Source organism: Eutrigla gurnardus (assembly GCF_963514095.1).
Source record: "Eutrigla gurnardus genome assembly, chromosome: 5".
NCBI classification, from domain to species: domain Eukaryota; kingdom Metazoa; phylum Chordata; class Actinopteri; order Perciformes; family Triglidae; genus Eutrigla; species Eutrigla gurnardus.
Genome location: NC_139919.1, coordinates 24941628 through 24960936, shown reverse-complemented (window position 1 = coordinate 24960936; position 19309 = coordinate 24941628). Strand labels below are relative to the sequence as shown.

Below are 19309 nucleotides of genomic sequence, written 5' to 3'. Positions count from 1 at the left end.
GGAGGAAGGTTGAGAGGGACAACGTGTGAACGAGGTCTGGCTGCAATGCTTTTAATCACACCTCTCGAGTAGGAGTTTTTGTATTATTAAGAGTGGGACAGAGGTGAGAATTAATGCCCATTTAGGGAGAATCGTGACTACTCGGGAGCTTTGTGAAAGATGCCGGATTATAAAGATGCTGCTAATGCAGCAGAACACGGAGCCATATCCAGTGTCGTGCATACTAAAAACCAAGTATGCACAGAAGGAACGGAGTAAATAGATGGAAATATGCATCACAGGTAATATCGCACGTCAGCATAGTAGCATCTTAGCATCTTATCATGAGTTAATATCTATGGTTTCTGCCATTTCCACTCGACCGCTATGAAGAAAACAACAATTTCCTCGTTGGTGTGAATCCGAAGGGCAATGACGCGTCCAACTTCGTCCGACTTCATCTGCCTGGCTGTTCAGGAGCCTTGATTAGTATGAAATTGATCCAAGTGGGATTTTCCCACCATCTCCATTCTCTTCAACCCCGTGAACGATGAGCTCCTCTGGAGGGAAATGTAGAGAATTAGAACACACTGGAAGGGCTTTGTTGTAGTAAGCCAGCGTACAAGGAATTTTGAAGGCACTGCCTTCGCCTGGGTGCTTCCTGCTTATGTAACATTTTGGGTGGGGGGGCTTTATCTTCACCCTATGCTCGTCTGTGGGAATCATTATACTGTATGAGCCTGATTAGTGGAAATGTGTATGAAAACAGTCTGGCTTCAGATTAAGTCATCTAAAGTACAAAATGTATGAGTATTTTCATGATCTGGCACCCCTATTGGTAGGACAAACTAACTGAAGTGGCCACAGACAAAAGCGGCTAAAATAACTTTTAAAATATCCTCCGTTAATGAGGCAGAACTTCCTTGGCGTTGGCGTTTCTAAGACTCAGCAACTAGGATCTGGAATAGCAAGGTTTATATAATTAACTTGGCAGGTGAAGCAAGTGATGAGGCTGATCGAGTAAAGCGAACTATTAAGCGCCGGTCCCCGCCAACGGGATTCCTGCCCACCGGAGCGTATGTCGGTTGAACACTTAGGACATCCACCGATTCAGCACCCTGGACAGCACCCTGACATTCACTCCTATAAGTGGTGGTGGCTTCACTTTTGTATGAATATAGATTCATGCAGAATAAGACAAACGGACAGAATATATACATGCATTTGATGCTTTCGGTGTTTAATGTTTAGGTTTAATTGTGAAATATTTGTGTTTATTTATTTAATGTCAAAACAACAGCAACAAAAAAATGAAAAACATTTTCAGCACAAGAAGAAAAATCCTTAACACCGGAATCACATCCCGACAGACTGACCTGCCTTTGCTGCTTCATGACCCGAATTCAAAATGCCTCCTATTGCTGAGGATTGATTTGTTGTCATTCCAATGTAAGACAACAACAATGGGAAAAAAATAAAGTTATGTATCAACAGCAGCCCGAGGAGGGGAAATGAAATCACTGCATGACAAAGCAGCACAACGGAAGGGTAGTATTTCACTATTCATTTGAAAAATACATATTTGCAGAGTAAGTCTGACATGCCTGTAGATGAACTGGGAGGAAAAACAATTATGCAAAACACATTAAAATGCCATCATGACATGCGAAGGGAATCGGGGTTGAAGTATGGAAGCTTGTGTATGTGTGTAAGGCATGCAGGGCAATTTGAGTCATTCCTTTTATGAAATGGAAATATTCCGCTCAAAATTAACGGTTCGTATAGCACACAGTTCTACTTTTTAAGCTCTTATCACTTTAGTTTGATTTGTTATGTTTATAAGAGGATTAAATATGTTTTAAGGGTACGGTTTCCCCAGCTGAAAAAAAAAAAGCTTAAAGGGTTGTACACCGCAAATTAAACTTCTCGTTGTGTAAATCGCAAATATCCTAATAAAAGACTTTTAAATGAGATTTAGATCAACAAAATGCAAATAGAAATGAATTCTAACATATTGAATTATTATTCCATATTATATATTCAAGCAAGAAAGAGGGGGAAAAGGAATTTCCATTCAAACCAATGCTGTTTAATTTGCCTTTTTTTTATAGTGTCCATGCTATACTGATTTTCATCAACTGTGCAAAGGGTGTCTAATCAACAGCAGGGCTTAATTGAGATTAGTCTATAGAACAGGAAGAGGCTTTGTTCCTCGCAGGCTAAATAAGTTCAAGGGATTCTTGTAAATATCATGCCGGACTGATGTGAGTGAATGCCAGTTTTCTCATGAATAATAGCGGCGGAACGTGTTGATATATCCTGAATGTCTTGTTGGCGTTGCATGGCTTCAGGTGTTGTCTGACATTCTCTCCATGGAGCTGCCTGTCAAACGGATGCTGGGCATCACTGTCTCTTACCCTGATATTTTCCAATAGCTGCACTTGGATATCCTGCTTCTGTCCAGCAATATGAGTGGTAATACCGAAAATCCACAACCTCACCAGCACGCCGTACCCAGAACCCCCGTCCCCCCGCCCCACCGTCTATTCCGCGGTCTCGTCTGTCCTGTTTTTGTTTACAAAGGTATGAGCCTTGCTGTGTTTTCCCATATCAAACTGTATTAGTTTCCATCATCGCTAACACGACGTAGCAGGCTAATAAAAGCGTCAGTGAAGTGTGCAGCGCTCGGGGAACGGTCGCCGCCGAGAAGCAGCTCTCATCTGGTTCTGGAGCCTTGTGGGTCCCGCTCCCATATATTGGCCAGGAGCCGATGTGCGTTGTGACCCCCATGCCACTTGTCCTTTACACTCACTGGCTGCATGCTGGCAGGTTGACCTTTATCATTAACCCCGCTGCGTGCTTGTCATTTGAAGGCTTTATTATTCACGCTTCCCTTTGGGTGCATCGTATGCCGGGGGGAGGCGCGGAGGAGTGCTGCAGAGCTGGTTTAAACATTTGCACTCGGCAATCACGGCACTTAGCCGCCGCTGAGAGATGTTTTCAAGCACACGAGGACGTGAAATACAGAAATGATGAGTTCTTTCACCCGGTTACAACCATCTCTCAACCATGCAGCAGAAGACCACGCTCCCTTTACTTTATCTTACAAGCACTACAGTATATACTCTTTTTTTCCTACCATATACAATAATGTACCACGCTCTGCAAAGAATATGAAAATGCAACTGTTCATTTTTTTAATAGTATTGATTAGTCTCTTTCCTTCATTATAGTCACAGTCCCTTTCATGCAGCAGAATTTGTTCCATTTCTTGACTTTGATGTTTGGAGCCCAGACACTGCGGCTGAGGCACTGTTGATATTCTTTGGACACTCGTCTTTATCCGCGGCGGCGTTAATCAGCAGCCGCTCTAATTAAACTCCGTTTGCACTCGAAATGCTTTAAAACATGTTCAAACACTTCTGAACGACAACTGCTCGATAGGAAACATGGCCGCCTCTGTCCTGCTCGCAGGTGATAAGAGCGGCATGTCGGAGAAGCAGTCGGCAGGGACGTATTTTAAAGTGCAGATTGTCTGCGTGTTATCAAGCCGCAGTCAATCCGCGTCACACACTTTCCCCTTTGATAATATGCATGAATGTTTTTTTTTTTTGTACCCCATCTCACATCCATTACATCTTTATCGGAACTATTTTCATTATCACCCGACTCCGCCACTCGCCTTCACTCAACCTCTTTCTGCCGCGTGCCAAGTCAGCAGTCTCACAAAAAAAAAAAGTAATCCACCGCTTTTACTGATGGGCTGCGATACAGCTCTCATCGTTTCAGTGCAGCAGCGACGGCCGCGGGATTGTGACAAAAACAGCCGCTTGACACCCCGCCTCCGCTTTGTCGAACGGAACGCGGCCAACACGGATCCTGGTGAATTACTTGATTATTGCACATCCAATTACAGCGTTATGGTGTTACTGTCGTCGAGGCGTTTTTCCGTTTGAAGGTGTGGAATATCTACTTTGTACTTGTAGCCAAGCGATACAGCTTACTTGTGCATGTTTGCATGTGTTCTTGTTTGTAGTCCTGTCATAGCAGCCCCCGCGTACCTTATTACATAAAAGTTGGCCAAAGGACAAATTACAAAATGCTTTTTCGCCTCGCAGAATTGCCCGTCATTAAAAAACAGAGCGGGGGGAATGCTATTCGGATTGCAAATGGAAAAATTGCAAATGCATGTTTTTTCCCCTGCTTGAGCCTGTCTGAATCAATTGAACAAACCAGCATGATATTTGATGGCCTGTGAGCTCCAATTATTAGAACAATATTATGGCTGGGGTAAGTCAGGAGCACTCCACTGGAATTCCAATTGTGTTTGGAAGCTATTTGTATTGGTGTTAGTCCTTCAGGGGCTAGAGAAGGGCATACAGCTCAATAACTCAATTCTTAACAATTAGCCCCTGACATGTCCCCCAGAAAACAGATAGAGAGGACTCTAGTGGCTCCAGATAGAGAGCAAGTATAGAGATTATTGTTTCAAAGCCCCAAACAGCTTCGCAAAATAAGTCGTGGCTCTGTTTCCAAATCATACTTGCCCACCGATAAGATCGCGGTTGATACGTGTGTAATCCTTCATCGCTTAGCTGTTTAGGTGGCTTTTATTTTGTCGGCATCAGCACGGATCTCATCACGGGCGCCGAGCGCTTTCTCGCTCTACCGTGAAGAGAAGAAAAGCCGGCTGTTTTCCAGGGTCACTAATTATCAACAGGAACACTTTGAAAAGGCCCAGACCTTATCACTCTCAATTAAAAATGTATTGTACTGTAATCAGAAGGGATCTGGGTTCACAGCCCCCTCCCCTCCTCCTCCTGGGAGTACACCTCCTCAACCGTGGACCCAGCAGCGTGACCTTGGACCGGGGTCGACCTTGCTGCAGCGCCGCAGTCCGATGTTATTAAATTGTCCGGGAAGGGAGAAAGGTTGAAAAAAGCACAGGCGGTCCATCTCGCCGGTGCACTTTCAAGGGGACGGGGAGAACAAATAGAGCTGTCTGAGGGTGTTTGACTTTTTGTGAGCATGGGTGCAAAGTGTGTGTTTGTGTATTAGACGTTTTGAGCGCGTACGAGTACAAATGTGTGCAACCGCGACACGAAAACACGACTCGCAGACAGATACGGAGGTGGCATTTGGAGTCGCCGTCTCAGGAGAGAGCTCCCGTGCCGGAGGGGGTCGCACTCAGTCAGCCCTCTCCTTTGGGTCCCGGAGAGCCGTGGTCCGATTGTAAAGAGGTCACAGCTCTGTGAAAGGGGGCCCCAGAGGCCAGCTAGAACAATTAGAAATATGTGTTTCTGGGTTACTGGAGCACAGTTACAAGTCTGGTAATGCTATTCTATTTTCTTGACAGTGGAGGCAGAGGAAGTGGCTACTGTCTGATATGTGATGCAATATCCCCGTGCTGGAAAACACCACGCATGGCGCTTTGTTTGAACCGGTTTGCAACAACGCCGTAGATTTCCAGGCTTTTACTTTAGACTCTATAACCTAATCTGGCTCTCCCCATCACAGCAGTCCCTAAATCTGGGCTGCAAACACAGCAGTGACAATACAAATGCATGAGAGCTATAAGGAAGCCGAATGTAAACCCCATCATTTCACACATGCACAGCACGTTGTTGAAAGGCGCTATACAAATCAAACTGCCTTGCCTTGCCATAGTGAACTGTGTACCTGTAGACCTCGGTTTTCCATAAATATTTAATGAAATAAAAATAAAAAATACGAGGTCTGGAGATTACACTACACAAGAACACACGTGTAATCGAATCCATCGTTGCTGTAACGCTGCCGTGAGTCTAATGCCTTCATTGGAAGCAAATTGCCACGGGCTATATACCTCCCTCTCTCTGAAGCAGCATATCTGGTGCTTAATATAGCAGTAAACAAGTTAACAATGCTTGACAGGGATTAAACTGGATATGGATTCCTGAGTGGCAGAGATTCAATGACACAGATCATATTAGTTGAACTGTTAAAAGTGTCACCGTTAAGTCGCGTGTCACCGACTCGTACGGGCCAACCGAGTAACTCTTCCCCTCTTGGAACGACGAGCTCACCACAGCTGGATTTAGAAGGCTTTTTCTACCCGGCAACAGTGATATATGGACGATTATCCACCTTTTTTTATATATTTTTCTTTGTGAAATATGAAAGGGCATAGGCAGGATGAGTCACGCTGTGCCTGCGATCAGTGGATCCAGCTGTTATGCTTTGAATTATCATAAGTGTTATAAGGGCTGCATCAAAACACCAGTCTAACTCCATCATCCCCCCCCCCCCCCCTTTTTAGACATGAATTGTGTATCAATTATCTCCCCAGCTGAGGCAGACTGAGTTCTCTGTGCAGCCCGGTATGATTTGGTATCATAGTTCTGGCATCTAAATGCGTTCCCTTCCCAAGGTAACATTTTTCATGCAGGGTTATGAAATGCTGACGGTGTGCTTTTACGTGCTGCATGTAAAGCCCCATTTACATTCACTAACAAAACCACGGCGGCCAAAATTATAATGGTAATGCCGGCACTTGGGTTAGAATAAACAGTTTGAAAGGGGAAAAAATGGCTTTAAGGCTTTTAAGAACAATGAAAGCCCCCCCCTTTTTTTTTAAAGGAAAAGCTAACACATTTTTCTCTGTGCAAACAAGTCAGGGTCCAGTGCTATTTGCTGGTGGCACCACGGCTCTAATGCCCATTTCCTCCCATGTTGTAAAGGGCTGAATTAGCCTCCTCTGGAGCCAATTTAGCTGAATTTAGGAGCTTAGAAAGGTTAGACTTACATTTCATTTGAACTTAATAGACATTGCAATAAGAGAGCTTTTCTGTGTTTGCGTACACCAGCAGCAGACGCTCGTTAATAAGACCAAATATTCAGTCATTATTCCAGATCCCTTATCATCCAGCAGCTTTACAGGTGGCTGCGGCAACAAACAAAAAACTCAGCTATTCAATATCGCCGTGGCTCTTTTCCCCAAATTAGGCTTCCGATCCGCTGTATGTTTGGCCACTGAGTCACCTTGTTAAGTTAAATAATGAATGAATTGCACGGGTAATTATGAAAACTCTCACACTGCTCACAAGCGGGACTAATGCTTCGGCTGCTTTAATTAGAGTCGGGAGCCTGCCACTCAAGGCTCTTCCTCACGCCAATACCGAGGACAGAGAGGTGGATTGTCCGGCTGGGGGAGATAAGGCTCGACTCAGGAGCTCGGGATGGGAAAAAAAAAAACAACACGCCTCCATTGCACCTAGCAGGGCTGCAGCATTTTTCAACCACAGGTAGGGACGTTACTGACGGTGAGCCACGAGTCACAGACAGGAAAGAGCAGTTAACCACCTGTCTCCTAACAAGCGAGCTGTTGCCGCGTAGTTAACCTATCAAATCCAGAGGAAAGCATTGTCATCAGCATATGTCTTGATAGCACCACAGAGAGCGTTAATAGACATTATAGAGCATTATCCATAGCGCAGCCAGTCAGCGGACACTGAAGTGAGGGAAAAGATGTGGGGTGGCAGAATGGGGGGAGTGATTCGATCAAGACAATTGGCTTTATTTCTGCTCTGCACCTGCTAACTGTTTGCTGCTGATGCTATCATGGAGCCGGAGGGGCAGCTGGAGCATTGACTGAAACAAGATATCCCGCTAATAAGATTCACAGTCCTTCCTTCGATTAAAACATGTCTGTTTTCCTCCCGTTAATGGCGTTGTTGTTGGGTCAGTAACCCGCCCCTCGTAAACTCAAATGCAAAGTGACGGTAAAAGGCGTGGGCTCGGGAGATGGCGAGCGTGGGCCGGCGGTGCTCGTTCAGGCCCGTGGCCAGGCCGAGGAGAGGTGACATTGGCCTCGACGACCCAGAAACACCACGAAGCAATCTGTATAATGAGTGGCTCCCGCTCCGACTGACACGGCTTGTCATTCCATTCATACGTCGTGGCTCGATACATCCTTCCCAGTCAGCCTCCTGGAGCCCGAGGGGAGAGGACAAGATAGTGGGGATGACATAAACACAGAGAGAGAGATGACGCGTTCACCGGGGGAATACGCAACACGCGCTGTATCTCCATGACATAAATTATCACATTGATTCAGTTGCTTTGATAATAATATTCGCAATTACAGAGTAACCATGTTAACTAGAATATGAGGATTTAGCGTTTGAATTAAGTTTTTTCTTCTTCTAAAAGGAAACACAACTCCCTCAGCACATTTGGCAGAAATCGGTTACACTTATGTGTCCTCGGCGTCTAACAAATGTCTGAGATCCTGGTGTTGTTTACACTGTCTGTTCGGAAAAGTGTGAGCATGTGCCCTCGATAAGCCCGCAGGCTTATGCAGCATGCAGCCACGGCTCACACATATGAACTTAGAAAGGCGGCTGTCACATAAAGCAAAGTAAACTCAATTAAGGGGAGAGATCTGGTGGGGATTGCGTCAAATTTAGAGTGACTGACAAGCTCTGTAATCTGGAGCATATCGCATTTTTCATATAATAACACTCAGTGGTGTCCTTGGAAAGCGATGCTCGGCTGATAGAGAGGGGAGGAGGGCATCGCTGTCGGGGGGGCAGGGGTCATGTACGAGCACGGCGACAATTTCTTTCGACAGCGTTCCGTCTTCTTTTTGCTTCGTCAGCGCGCTCTTTAAAGCAGGGATGTCGTATTTAATCAAATTACCTGCGAGTGCTGCTCCTTCCTTTTATTAATTTATTGAGGCGGGGTGAGGGGGGAGTCGGGGTGGGGTGGGGGGGTAGGTGAAGGAGCGCGGCTGAGCTCCTTTGGGATGAGTGTGTTTGCGCTCTCTGAAACGTGTACCAGAGAGGGCTGAGCTAACAGGAGCTGACAGCGGCAACCGCCCTAGTGCTCCACTGTGAGAGCACCAGTCGGCTTTTCGCTCCAGCCTCGTTAGGGAAACAGTGAGAAGGCTCATCCGAGGGCTCGGAGACAGGAGCCGAGGTACTCATCCATAGTCAGCGTCTTACCTACAGTAGATGGGGGTCGGCACGCCCACCAGTTTGCACCTTGGGATGGGGGGGCAGCAGCGAAACATATTGTAGCCACCGAAAAAAAAAGACCCACCAAAAAACGTGTGCGCCATATTTAGAATATTTCCTCTACTTTACATTGCTCTTTGAGAGCCCTTTCCGATGGGGAACTGAAGCTCTCTTCAAAGCCACCGGAATCCTTTGACAAAAATTACACATGTGCCTTTGGTGAGTCCGAAGTAAGGCTTTAAAGTCAGACAAAAACACAAACAAACAAACCGATCGAGGCAGCTTTAGACCAGTAACTCAAAACTACTGACTTTTTCAGAGAGCATAGATAACGGCTTCTGTTCCCTGTCGGAAAGGGCTCTCTGACAGCAGAGAAAAGCAGAGAAAATAATCTAAATATAGCATGTTTTGCCAACCACCGTCTATCGTAGGTATTACACCGACTATGGCCTCATACAACCTCACTTCAAAAACATCCAAACGATCCCTTTAAGCGACGATCCCATCACGTGTCCCTGCAGACTAGAGGGATGCTGTCATTGATGATTTATCTCTGCTATAAACATATTGCTCTAAGGTTAAAACCTCTAACCTAATTGTCCATCTTTTTGTCAATGGGGATAAAACGCAAGCCGTTAACAAACTCGGTGTCACACGCTGTGAAATGGACAAGACTGGATGCTGTTCCCTTTCAACCCGTCCGCTCGCTGCTTGCGTTGGCCTTCGGGCTCTCAGGTGTACGCTGCATGTGGCCAGCCCATAGGGCAGCGTGGAACAAAGCCACGGTGACATTTTATCTGACGTTAGCTCCTGTGGGGCCTGAGCCATGCTGCCGAAACTGTCAGGCAGATTTCAAACCAAACAAACAAGAGCCCTGGCAAAAAAAAAAAATCTCCCATCACCCAGCAGTGCAGACGAGCACAGAGAGACGTCTCTGGGGATCGCGGGAGGCCGAGATGAAACGGAAAGTGAGATCTAACCTTTTTGTTGTTGCTGGAACCTAGTTCTTTAGTGCCGCTAGATTAAAAGCAAGAACAGCCAAGTGGAATGAAAAAAAATGACCCGAATGTGGAGACCCTCGCTGGAGAACGTGGCTTCAATATCAAATTGGAAGGGAGGAGGAAAAACAGCAAATATTGTCATCTTTTGTAGGACACGGGTACAAGTGTCTTTTGTATGGTGCATGCCCCTTGTGTTACATGCAACAATACATGACAGGCCCACTCCCGCTATTGTAGGAGTGTTATGGTAATCATAGGCACTATTTCAAAAGCTTTTCATCCATTTTTCATTTCCCACTGTTCTCGGGGTGAGAGAACAGGCATGTTTCATCAACAAAGGAATATGTGAAGCCAAGCACCCTCTCAAGGTAGAGGGTAATAAATTCTGCATATATACAAACCTAGTGGTTTCAGCTTCCGTGAAACGGGAAGACATCCCTCCACCGAAGTCTCCGTGTATCGAATATGTTCAGTGTTGGTGAGCATTGTTAACAAAGCACACATTCATATTCCCGAGTCACCCACTTTTCTTGGTGGCTCTATATATCTTCTTCGGCATGTATGATGAAATCATGTGCTTTTCGTCGCTGTTTAAAGAAGAGCTGCAGCACAAGAACATCTGCAATTATGGAGCTCCTAAACATGCTTTTTTTCTTCCTCCAGCTTCAGATTTTATAGGAACCTCTAATGTGCTAAATGCAGATGTGTAGGGGTCCATTTATATCTGTGGCACAATGGAAGTTCCTCCTTCTCCCCCCTCTCAGTCCTCTCTGAAGGCTTGGTGTTAACCTCCTGACGCTTTCACAGGCAGATGAAGAGATACCCTCCACTGATGTTAAGCTGGAAATAGAGCTGGAGCCCCCCAGACGCTCTGATCAAATCCCCTAACTTAGTGCTCCAGTGTGCACCGGCGTAACCCAGTTCAGCCTCGCATGGCCCAGTCTGCCCCCGCTTACACCAAAGTGATCCTCTTGCACCATCCTCCTGCTGTGAAGAGGAGCAGGATCAGAGAAGGTGTGGGAGAAGTTAGATGCCGATTGAGAGGCAAGTATAGCATGGAGGTCCAGGAGGAGAGTCCACAGTATAGTGAAGTCTTCCGATGTCAAAGTTGACGGGAAGGAGTTTGAAAGGAGGCTTCATCCTGTTAGTGGCGTCGGACCTTTGAAAAACGGGGCTTAATACTTCTTGTGTATGTGACAGACACTTGAAAATCAGCCCGCTGCTCCTTCCTTGTTGCTGTCGGGCTTTTAAGAACCAAACTATAAACAGCTCCTGAGGAGGTGAGTCCTTTTTCATACCTCATACGTTTGTCGGCACCGCTGCTCACTGCGACGGCTGCTTCACATCTTATACACTCTTTCCACATCGGAGAACAAACGCGCACCATTACCAATGGCCCAAGTGACTGCTCCCGTTGCCATCGCTCAGGCACTTCATCAAATTGATATTACGGGAAAACACACGGGCAGTGCCCAATCTTTAGTCCGTAAACACGCCCAGACCCTCTGCCAGCTCCCAGTGGCTAGCGTGCTGGCCGGAGACCGAGTCAGTGTGCTTGGCTGACGAACCGGCTGCTGGGATCGAGTGCAAGACTGCCGTCATAATTGAGTTGGATTAATTAACGTCGCTCCACTGTATTCTTACAGATCAGCGCGTCCTTGTTAGAGGGCTGTGCACCGGATTGGGGCACCGGCGGCGGGGGGGCGTGACGGCGGCCAACGCCTACGTGTTTGTGCGCCTGTGTAACCTGCGAATCGTGGGTTAGGTGGGTTGTTGTGTGAGGAACTAATTGAAATGAGAGGCGATGTGCGAGTCGCAGCCAACGCGGTCGGTCCATTTGTCAGGGTGACATCACTGCACTCACACCCCATCCATCTCCGCCCGGCGCCACAGAACCATGCTCCTCCCGGTGATTAATATCCATACCTCCCTCACTGCACTGCATACACTCCTCCTGAGTGCTCGCACACACACACACACACACACACACACACACACACACGCCCACAAACAAACACGCCGTTGGAAGCCCTCCTCTTCACTTATGCACACTGTGGCTGCCTACTCGCCCACGCTTGTTGCCGCGGCGCTCCCATTTCCTCTCTCGCGCACACGCGGCTGCAGCCGAGTGCACGGCCAATCACGCGCCTTGACCTGCTAATCGTGCCAAACACAAACCGTCCATGTGGCATAACATGTTATTGATTGACATTGAAATAAGATTTTTTTTTTTTTTAGGTTATTTCATATTTAGGCAGCCATAAATAGTCATATGTCATAACTTAGTAGTTATCTAATTAACAGAAAGGTAAATATTAGGCAATTGCTGATATTTTATTTAATGTACTCTGGAATGTACCTTTGTAATGTCAGATGGACTTTCCTTGTGTAATCATATTCATGCAATGATTTAGAGCTGCAACACCAAGCCCATTTTTTACTGCTTATGATCCTAATCTCTTAAAATGGGTCACGAATAAGTACCTTAAGATTATTTTTAAAACTTCAAATAATACCTCAAAACATCCGGCACTGTAGTTTTTTTTAGTAAATGTTACACGGGAGGAAAAACTGTATTGGGGACTTTTTTTTCTTACAGCCAAAGATTTGGTCTGCTGGTATTTAAGGCGGCGGGACAGATTGACGCAACATAGATGACTGTCAGTTTTCATCTCAATAAAGGAACACTGGAAAGCTGTGTCTGATTTATGTGGTTTTAATGGTTTCTAAACAATAATGGTGCTTTATGTCACATAGGAATACGATATGACTAGACAGACAATACTTCAGCTTGATTTTTGGTCTTGTCATGACAAAAGGGAAAACTATAGAATATGGCCAGACCTTTAAAAACACACGTTGACAAACGTTCACATATGCGTCACCGGAGAAAACCTTCGTCAGTATATGATAAGCAGAAACAAAGAGCACGTCTCCAAAAAAAAGTCCTTGCTTCTTAAATGAGTAGACAGTTCTAAATCAGAACACAACCCCACTGGCAGCCGCGGCAATTTTTGTAGCCAAAAATATTATATACCCTTCCGAAGACAAATAAAACATCACTCATGCGGTACACGCCACTGTGCTGAACCTCAGGAAAACAGATGTTCATTTAAATTGCCGTCGTTGATTTACAACTGATGTTGGCAGCGTTTTTAGGAAAGAGCCAAAACGAGAAGACGGGATTTACAGTAGCGGGAATAAAAAAAGATGCCTATGTTTACGTCAAAAGTTCTAGTCAAGGATGGGTCACGGTGGAGTTGGGCTTTAAAGATGACCTTTCTGGCCTCCTCCGCTCCACTGATGTGCGTTGATACGCTGGCCTCTGATCTCCTCCGATCACGCCGCATCACCACACGAACCGGCTCCGTTCTTCCCCGAGCCGGATGGTGCTAAACTTTCCCACCACCCCCTCAAATTACATCACCTCAGCTCGCTGTCATGTTTCCCACCATGCCTTTGAACTTGTGTAGCCACGGGCGAAAAGAAAGAAGGGAGACAAGAACACCTTGCATACTCCCTTGGAAAAAAAAAGATGGAGGGTTTATACCATCAAGCGTATATATCTTTAAATATCGGTCTTAAATGACGGCAAATTGGTGTTTATGAGATATCTCCCCACGATGCGTGTTCCTCCGAGTGGAACCAAAGCGCCGCTTAACCTCGCAGTTGTGACTCTGCCGCGGCGGCGTCTCCCTCTCCCTCCGTGGGAGCGAGCGAGGCCCGCCTCCGCACCAGCTGTGAGATGCAAAGCTTCCCCTCGGTGTAAAAGCATTTCGCTGTCTTTGAGAATCCACTGTCTGCGCTATTCACTGAGACGAAGGATGTTGAGAGATATGGAGAAGAGAGAAGGTGATAAGTAGTGGAGGGGGAATGGGGGAAGAAAAAAAAAGATGGAGGCAGAGAGAGGGAGCGGAAGCAGACAGGAAACATGACAGGGAGCTGGAGCAAAGGGAAAAGGTGGTGAAAGGGAGGGTGGGAGGAAAGCAAAGAGGAGATAAAAAAAAATAAAAAAAACCCTGAAAGCCGACAGCCGCTATAGCCCATGTGTGATTGATTGAGTGGCGTTCAGGTGCCAGGGGTCATACATATGCAAACTGCTCATTTGTAGTTGCTGCCAGGGCTGCTGTTCACCAGAGCCCTTGAATGGTGTCGCCTGACCACCGGGACACATCACACAATCAGATTAAGGCAACCCCGGAGTCACATGCAAGGACGACCAACAGCTGCCATGTGCACCACTTACAGTATCTGTTTCTCATCCCTGTCTGCTTTAACAGGCCGCTGTCTGTCTGGAAGAGATCTGGGGTTTAGGGGCTCAGCTCGGCGATGTGTCAGATGAGCTTTGGTGTTTTTCTTTTTTGTTTTTTTTGCACTGCAGATTTCCCCTCCTGTCATTTTTATTGTTGTTTTTTTTTTTTTGCTGCACACGCACCACATTTTCCATGTGAGTGGCTCGGTCTGTATACAGCAGCACGCCAGCATGATGCTCGGTCCTCGGCATCACGCGTCAGACTATACGACCGCCTTTCAGATGCACGCCACAGTGTTCATGCTTCGCACGCCTCATCTATTGAATATCCGTTCCTCTTTGAGACCTGCAATGTGGCGAGCGTGCTACCATTCAGTTTGAAGTCGCCCCGGTGTCGAGGGGCCAGGACCCTGACACATCGGAGGTCTTTGTCGCCATTCAAGGCGGTCTGATATTTTCTTGAATTATTGATTCGTGGTTAGGCCGACAGGAATCAGGGGGCTCATACATAAATTCAAATCTTATAGTTTGATTTCTCTATCACACTGTTGGAAATATGTAGAGATGACAATAACAAAAAGAATACGTTGTATGTTTTCTTTCATTCTATGTTTATTTTCCTCTTCCACCGGAAACGAGGATGCGGTTTCGGGTAAATGGCCTCCAGTGTTCAGGCTACCATAAAGAGGCTTTCTTGTGCTTGCCTGCCCTTCTCTCTCTGTCTCTCTCTCTGTCTGTTTCTCTATCTCTCTCGCTCTCTTGCCCTCAGATCAGACTCTGTTCCAGCCATGCTATTGGGCAGCGAGCTGTAAACAGGCGCTGTACACTGATCCAAGTGGCAATCACCTGCACCCCCCTTCCAAGCTTTGCCGGTGTCTTGAAATCCCCCCCAAAAAAAGGATGAAAAATCTTGTGGGAATGACTCCCTGATCGCCGGGTATGTCCCTCGCTCATCGTGAGCATGACACACAGGCCCTTTATGTGGCTGTGTGGAGGGTGGCCCCCTTCCCTCCTCTGCTTCTCATCCACACCCCCAGAGGCTCCCATTCAGCCCGGGCCTGGCTGGGGGGAAGTTGGAGCTCTTTTGTAGTGGGGGATTCTTAGGGGAGGCTGTCAAGGCTGCGACTGTGTGGGCCTTTATTTCCCCAGAGAAGGGAGAAAGGGGGGGGAGAAACGAAAGACGGAGACGGGGAGGGGAGGAGGGAGTACCAAAGGAGAGTTTGGACACAGACGGCCTTGTTAATAGGCACCCCCAAAGAGGGAGAGGATGTGAGGGAGAAAGAAACAGGGAGAAGGCAAAGTGAAAAAAAAAAAACGAGAATGAATGAAAGCCAAAAAACTTTCCCTCAGTTACGTCACCGCTGTTATTCCCATCCTCCTCCTCCTCTTTTCCTCTACTCCTCCCTATCCGTCCCCTCCATCTGTCCCTATGTAAGCTTACTCCTCAGCTCAATAACAAGCTTCTGCCCTCCCCCTCACCCCTTCATCGCCCTCGTCTCACCCTCCGCCATTACTTTACACACATTCCATTATCTGGGAGACCAGGCTAAGAGAGATGTCTGGGGTCGGAGCGATCATTATCATCACCTCTTTCCGCTACACTCTTGAGTTATAGCCCACCGTATGGGAAACAGACATTTAAATCATAATCAATAGAGCAATATCAATGCTGAGAGGCACGGCTAAAGGAAATCACTGCCGCAGCTCAGGGAGGAAACGGAGACGCTCGGTTTAGACCGAGATAGTGGTGCTCGCTTATTGATAAAATACAATCAAGCCGCAAAATGCATTATGTGGTATCACGCTCAGCCCTCGCTGTCTTTTTTTTTTTTTTTTTTTGCGAAAGAAACTGTTTTGTTGGCATAAAGATGATGCAATGATTTTGGGTGGTGTGTGAAAATGTGTGGTGGTGATATTATGGTCTCCGCTCTGCATCCACAACAATATTTCGTGGTCTGGCAAGGACGATGCAAGGTGACAGGTGTGACCCGACCTGGACTCGACCTGGACCGCGGTCCCCCCCCCCCCTGCTGCCACTCCGACTGAGATCAAGACTGAATCTCTGACTCGGCGGCTGCCACGAGGAGAACATAGCGGGTCTTCATACAGCGGGAAGTGCGGCCGCATCACTGTCATGGAAGAGCGGAGGCTCTGAGACACGATACAAAAACACATCATGTAGTCAGTCAGGGCAAATTACAGTTGGAACGTGTGGAGAACGAGCACAGAATCCCTGTGATTAACTCCTAACTTTTGTTTGCGATGAATAAGGAACTCTAATGCAAATTTCACGTCAAATCCGGCTGACGTGTTTAGACAGGTCGGATGGATTCCATTTGTACGTGTCTTGCTTAAAGAAGAGTTTCCATGTTATTCTTTGCAGTGACTTTTTGCAACTCATTGTTTTTACTTCTTAAATGCACTTTGGATTTGAGATACGTCACTTTAACAAAGATCAGTTGTGAGACTTCTTCTTTTCTCCGGCGTAGTTCAACCTCAGGGCCTTTATTCTCTGTTTTCTTAATATGCCTGTTTCCCTTCCGCTAAATGAAATGTTTTACCCTGATACACGAAACAATGTCTTATTTCGTTAAGAGAAAAAAGACGTTGTAATGCGACATCGGTGATCAGCCTGAAGGTGTGAGGCTCGGGCTTCGCCTCGGCAGTCGAGGCTAAATTGAAACAAAACATCCCAACATTTAATGTGAAGTTTGTTGCAGAACTCGCAACAGGCAGGATTCATAATGTCACAGAGAAAGTGAAAATTAGCACAAATGGGTTTGCATGCACTTTACTTCCAAAGTATCGGATCAACTAGAACTATTTCCTATTTAATGATTGTTTTATGTTGGTCGAACCAACGTGACTGAGACGCTGTAATTGTTTATACCGCTTGTGTTAATTGGTCGGGTCACTTAAAAGAGAATTTGCATATCGATTTGAAATTCAGGCCACTAACAAAGATGAACATAACTTGATTGCAGTTCCTAATTAAATGCTTATTGTAAAGCGGCACCTAGTGTGTCATTAAAAAATCTCAGTGGAGTGTCGGGTTGAGTGGCGCAGTCAAGCACATAACCAGCCTGACCAAGCGGTTCAGGAGCTCCGAGTTGCAGCACGATCCCAAGGTCCTGTGTAGGAGGGAGCCGTGAACGGAAAAGTGCACCACGCATCAGGGTTCATGTGCAGCCGAAGCCCACACAGTGCTGATGAGACGGGGGGGATCCTCGGCTAGATCTGTACGATCTACAACCGCCGGCGAGTGAGGATGTTCGGAAATGTAGATAGCTCCAACGATAGACGAAGGGCATGCGTGGTGCATTCTGTGACATTATTTAAATAGTCGGTTCCTGTACTTTAGTCCAGTAAAGTTGACAAAAAGTCCGCAGGGTCATGCAGGCGACTGAAAAAGACCAAAACACCTCCGGAGCACGCGATAAAGTCAGCGGTCTGCTATAAATGTTAAAAAAAAATAGAAATAGCCATGCATAAAAAAACAATTACTTTGCTATCTTAATTGCTTTCCAAAGAAAATACTTTCTGTCACCTTTCCAATTAAAACATAACCAGCAGCTATGCGAGATGTATTTTAAAATGGCGCCTGCAGCACGTCTTGTTGTCTAAGATATTGGATTCCACCTCTTCTTTTTAATGACCAGTAACCAGAGAAATCAACACTGCTAAAACAAAAACAAAAAATCTGAAAAAATAAAATAAAAAAAGAAAGAAGGCTGGAGCGTTGTATGCTGCCAGCTGGGGGGACCAACTCTAAGGATTTCCATTTTTTTGTCATTTAGTAATGCCTCGTATTACAATGCCAAATGGATACTGTTTGCTATATATTTTCAATTAGGTGAACAGAATCCCATTTTTACACGCTGCTCTCCTGACATTTCTTAACCCATCTGACACACACTTGGTGAAGTGTGCACAATTTCGCAAATGAGGGTTATTCTGGGAGAGTCACGTCTCTCTCTCTCTCTCTCTCCCTCTCTCTCTCTCTCACTCTCTCTCTCTTTCTCTCTCTCTCTCCCCCATGGCACCCAGGAGAGATTTGTAAAAGCTGTTGTCCTTTAGTTGTGACGAAGCTCGAGGAGGAGGAGGAGGAGGAGGAGGAGGAGGAGCGGCAAGAGGAAACGAAAAAGGAAAAGCTCTTCAATTGAAGTCCTCCTTCTCCTCTGTCTCTCTCTCTCTCTCTCTGACTGCGTCTCTGTTCCTCTCTCTCTCTCTCTCTCTCTCTCTCTCTCTCTCTCTCTGCATGCGCCCTGCTGATCTGTCATCCTCAGGGATGCGTCTGAAGGAGACCATCTGTTGATCCATTTGTCTCCTGCTTTGCTTCCTGTGCCACCGCCTCTCTGCTATCGATGATCAGGCCTGGCCTTTCCCCTGCCCACCCTCCAGGTCACTGCCAACAGGCACTCAGGGGCGAGGCGGGGGTTCGCCGTCGGGGTGGGCCAGGAGGCTGTGCCCTCTGTGGTCTCTTGATTTACACATAGAAAGAAAATCGGGATTGGCTGACACGAATCCTATTTTTTTCTTTTATATGTACATACATGAGCCCAGAGCCGCTGCTTTCTAATCAGGCTTATCTAAAGTGAGCATCAATGTGCTGCCCTCCCAAAAAAAATCTGGATTTATTTATAATTTATTTTCCTCTTGGCCCCCTAGGGACTTAAACACAGAGAGCTCATCATTATATGGAGGCATAGACCATGAAATAGATGTTAGAAACAATGAAGGACCGTCACTGGAGGCTTGTGAGCATTCACCACCAACACATTTATTGCTTGTGAAGTGTTGCCTCTAAAGAGTGAGAGGGTGGGGGGGGAGGGGTCTTGGTTTTCATGCAAGTCTCCTAGCTGTCACCTCGCATGCATGTTCAGGGGTTTTATGGACACCGAGTCCACCGTGGGGACTTTCCAGGATTGCTTGCCTTTGATCTTCTCCCACGACTCTCGATTACCCATCATTCAGCGGGGCTTAGGCCCTGGAGAGCAGCTGGGAAGAGGGTGGCGTGTTGAACATGAGCTCCGACGTACCCAGGAGAGACTCGATGTCCGACTCGCGGCGGGGTATAGTAG

The 19309-nt window shown here is 46.5% G+C and overlaps 1 protein-coding gene across 2 annotated transcripts in view; it reads left to right on the top strand.

Annotated features, from left to right (window-relative positions):
• Positions 1-19309, top strand: part of nlgn3a (neuroligin 3a) — an 87109-nt gene that overhangs the window by 28444 nt on the left and 39356 nt on the right. The gene's annotated exons all lie outside the window — the stretch shown is intronic.